The 4536-nt window shown below is 48.0% G+C and overlaps 1 protein-coding gene across 1 annotated transcript in view; it reads left to right on the top strand.

Moving 5' to 3' along the window:
- The first annotated feature begins 571 nt into the window (after window positions 1-571).
- SFXN1 (sideroflexin 1) overlaps window positions 572-4536 on the top strand; it is a 69864-nt gene continuing 65899 nt past the window's right edge. The window contains exon 1 of the mRNA XM_006864793.1: window positions 572-611. The gene's annotated coding sequence lies outside the window, so the exon portion shown is untranslated. The remainder of the gene's footprint in view (window positions 612-4536) is intronic.

Below are 4536 nucleotides of genomic sequence, written 5' to 3'. Positions count from 1 at the left end.
TACCTCCAGGTTGCCAACCAGGTCTAAGCCACCGTCATCTCTCGTCTGCTTAACCACAGTGGCCTCATCATCTCTTCCCTACTATTTATTCTCCACCTGGCAGCTAGAGTGGGTCTTTTTAAGACATGCATCAGAGAGAGGCACTTGCCCCTAAAATCATCTTGCAACATTGGTGGTGTTGAGTCCCACACTTTGGGAAACACTGGTTTTAGTGAATAAAGAATGAATGAATGCTGACTCCAGGCAAGACTGAAACCAGTGACATGCGACTGAACAGAATTCCACAGGACTATGAGGATGAACTTGGGAATTAAGGTTGGAGACCAGGACCAGGTAGGGAGTCTGTAACTACAGCTTGGGCCCCAGGGGATGGGCCAGGAAACAGAGAAGAGACTGGCTGACGTGCTGAGACCTGGAGGCGGGTCCGAGGCATCTCGCGCGCGGCTGCAGGCGGAGCCCAGACCGGGCTCCGAGTTCCCTGCCCGTGGCGCGTGCACGCCGGACTCACGGGGACGCGCGAGTCTGCTGTGGCGGGAGAAGCGTTTCCGGTGACAGTGGAGGCGGTACGGAGCTGGACCTGCGAGCTGCGCGGGCGGCGAGCCAGGGGAGCGGTGAGTGGTGGGTGGACGGCCGGGGGCCGGGTGGAGAACGCGCCAGGAGCCTCGCGGAGGTACGGGCGCGCAGGCTTGGCCGGGGGACGCACGCTCCCGGGCCTCCTGCTGGAGATTCCCCGGGCTGCTCCCTCCACCGGTGTCGGGTGCGCGCCGGACCCGGGGTCCTTGCACCTTGGAAACCCCTGCCATCCCGCTGCTGACAGATGCCCACCGCCAACACCTTGAGGACCCGCACCGTCTACGCCCTGTGGCGCAGCGCGGTCTCCCCCGAGGGGCTTGGGTTAGCCACGGCCTCGTGCGTTCTGCCGGGCTGTCCCCGGTGGTGGCGTGGCGAAACTCGTCGCGGGGAGGATACCAAGATGGCTGCCGCGGGGAGCGGCCTCCACGCGCCCTGCGCGGGAGCTGCTAGGTGACCAGATGGTCCCCGACCCCCCACGAGCCTAGAGCCCCGTAATTGTTGGCTTCTCCGCCTAGCGTGGAGCTGGGCTGGAGGTCAGAGAGGAAACTCCCGGCTCCTGCTCTTGAACTCTCAATCTGATAAGGAAGAGATAGCCCAGTAATTAGATTCTAGGAACTGTGGTAATTAAACGACCTTGCGTTTCCATGCTTTTTTCCTCTTCAATCTTTTTCCATGTTTCTTGAGTTCCTGGCTTTCCCTTAATGATAACCACAGACCTGCCCCGTGAGGCAGGCCCATTTACTTGTACATTCTTCAGCCTTATCAGGGTCAATAAGGAGCTCTGGTAATGTGGTGGTTACGAATCGGGCTGCTAACTTCAGGGTCAGTAGTTGGAAACTACCAGCTGTTCCATGGGAGAAAGTTGAGACATTCTGCTCCTGTAAAGATTTACAGCCTCGGAAACCCTGTACAGGGTCTCTTTGAGTCGGAACTGACTCCACGACACATAACAACAACATCAAGGTTAATGCGCTGGACTGCAAAATCAGCTTGAGCACAAGGTCAGCGGTTCAAGTTTATGGATCGGAACCGACTACATGGCACTTAACAACAACCACCAAATACTTGAGATGTCATCCCCATACTCTAAATGAGAAAGCTGAAGCTCTTATAGCTTGAGTAAACTACCCAAGTCCTAGTGTGGTGCTGTGGGATAAAGCTGGACCATAAGGGTGGTTTGAACCGCAAAATCGGCGGCTCAAATTCAGCCGCTCCTCGAGAACCCTATAGAGGGTCGCTATGATTTGAAGGTACTTAACAACAAGTTTCTGAAAGTCCCAGCAGGCCATCCATAGAGCAAATTCATCTGAGTCTCAGCTTAAATATTACAACATTATTGCCCTCCTCATATGCCCATCTTTGTTACATTAATGAAACCAGTTGTTTTGATTCCAATTTAGACTCATGACAACTCCATGTGTATTAGAATAGAAGTGTGCCCCGTGTCGCTGGGTGTTTAATGGCTAGATCAACAGGCCTTTCTTTCTGTTGTCCAGGTGCCTCTGGGTGCGATTCATACAGCAGTCAAGTATGTTAATGGTTTGCATCATCTTGGCTTCACTCTGTGTTTTTTCCTTAATAGCGTTTGTCACCACTTAAAATCAAGTGCATTTATTTGCTTGTTTTATTCCCCGCCATGTGAATCCTGGTGTGGCATTGCAGGACAGTGTGCTGGACTGCAGGGTCAGCTCGAACATCACAGTCAGTGGTTCAGACCCACCAGCTCCTCCTCAGAAACCCTGTACAGGTTCACTATGGGTTGGAACTGACTCTACGGCACTTAACAACAGCAATCTCCTGCCTTGCCTTGCCTTCTGGATTTTGACTTGAGTGCCTCTGGATTTTCTCTTCCTTTGTCCGTTCCTGGTCTGCTGAGTTAAGTATTCTGGGCACTGTACTAGGTACAGGAGGGTATGCAAATAATAAGGAGTTTGTAGCTCTTATGATGCTGGATGAAGACGTGATATATAAGATATGTAAGATGAGAGGGAAATGTTTGGAATGATGATTGGAGGCTCTATCAAGTTCTGTAGCCCTGAACAGGTGCTTTCTCCCCATAGGTGTCTCCTATGATGGTGTTTGGAGAGGAGCATTTATCAGACCCTGCTGGCTCTAATGTAAAATTCTCTAAGTATTCAAGAGTTAGATTGAGTGCACAAGCTTCTAGGTCCTGTGGATCTTTAGAAGGAGACAACGTGTATTTGCAGATGTCACAGAGGCAACCTGTATAGCAAGTGGTGGCTATAATTCAGTGTCAGTAAAATGTTTAGAAAGAGTTCTGGTGGCAGACTGGGTTCTGTGTGGGGCTGCTAACCTCAAGGTCAGCAGTTCAAATCCACCAGCTCTTCCACAGGAGAAAGATGAGACTTTCTGCTCCCATAAAGATTTACAGTATTGGAAACCCTATGCAGGGTCAGTAGGATTTGGAACCAATCCACTGATAAAAACAACAGAAGCTTTTAGAAGTCGACCTGGTGGTGTCTGCTAACGTCAAGTGGCTCTATGGGAGAAAGAGCTAGTGATCTGTTTCCATAAAGATTTTAGCCAAGAAAACCCTATGGAAGAGTCCTACTCTGTCACATGGGATCACTATGGGGGAAACTGACTGGACAGTATCAAACAAAATGTTTACAATGCTCTGAATATCCTGTGACAGTTTTATTGAATTCCATAGGGATGGATATAGAAAGGTGCCAACTGAGAGGGATCATCCCTTGCCCCTCTTCAGTTCCTCTAAAGAAAGCTGAGTGGACAAGCAGGGCAGGAAGAATGGCAGCAGAGACCACTAGAACTGACCCACTATCAACTTCGTTGCTCTGTGATGCCTTAGAATAAAATACATGCTGTGCAGGCAGTGGAGAGATGCATTTAGTTGGAGTCTAATCCTGGGTGAGACTACGCTTTCATTTGAGGTTAAAGATATGAAATCAGTCACAGTAAATAATTAAAAAAAAAAAAAAAAAGATGGATGGTTATGATCTAGATAGTGAAAAAATTAGAATATGTATCAAACCTACTCATTGATTCAGAGTCCAGTTAAATACTGAATTCATAAAATATTTCCATAGATTTTGGTATGTATAATCTGTCATTTGATTCTTAAAAATAAAAATGACCCATTACCATTAAGTCGATTCCATTTAATGACCCTAGGGCTTCTGGGGGTCCTGTGTCCTGGGTGATACCATAGGATAAGCACTGCACTGCTACCCCTAAGATCAGAAGTTCAGACCAGCAGACACTCCTTGGAAACCCTATTCAGGGTTACGGTAAATTGGAACTTACTCGATGGCACTTAACAACAACATAGTGTTTCTGGGGCTGTAAATCTACATGTCTGTAAAGTGACAGTTTCGACATAAAACCAAATGGCCACCGCTCATCTGTCTGTCATACTGTGGTGGCTTGTGAGTTGCTGTGATTCTGAAAGCTATACCACCGATATTTTAAATACCAGCAGGGTCACCCATGGTGGACAAGTTTCAGATGAGCTTCTAGACAAAGACAGACTAGGAAGAAAGAGTGACAAACTACTTCCGAATTGCTAGTCACTGAAAACCTTATGAATAGCAGAGAAACACTGTCAGATATAGTGCCGGAAAATGAGCCATCCAGGTTAGGAAGGCACTCAAAATGCAACCAGGGAAGGACTGCCTCCTCAAAGTAGAGTTGACCATGAAGACGTGAATAGAGTTAGTTAAGCTCGTGGGAGAAAAGACCACAGGACCTTCATTTGCTTATGGGGCACAACTCAAAATGAAGAGAAACATCTGTAAGAATCCATTGAAAATCGGAACATGGAATGTATGAAGTAAATCTGGGAAAATTGGAAGTTGTCAAAAATGAAATGGAATGCATCAACATCGATATCTTAGGCATTAGTGAGCTGAAATGGACTGATATTGGCCATTTTGACAACCACATGGGTTACTGTGCCGGGAAAGACGAAAAGGAATGGTGTTG

Source organism: Chrysochloris asiatica, unplaced genomic scaffold (genome assembly GCF_000296735.1).
Source record: "Chrysochloris asiatica unplaced genomic scaffold, ChrAsi1.0 scaffold00071, whole genome shotgun sequence".
NCBI classification, from domain to species: domain Eukaryota; kingdom Metazoa; phylum Chordata; class Mammalia; order Afrosoricida; family Chrysochloridae; genus Chrysochloris; species Chrysochloris asiatica.
This window is presented reverse-complemented; position numbering and strand designations above follow the sequence as displayed.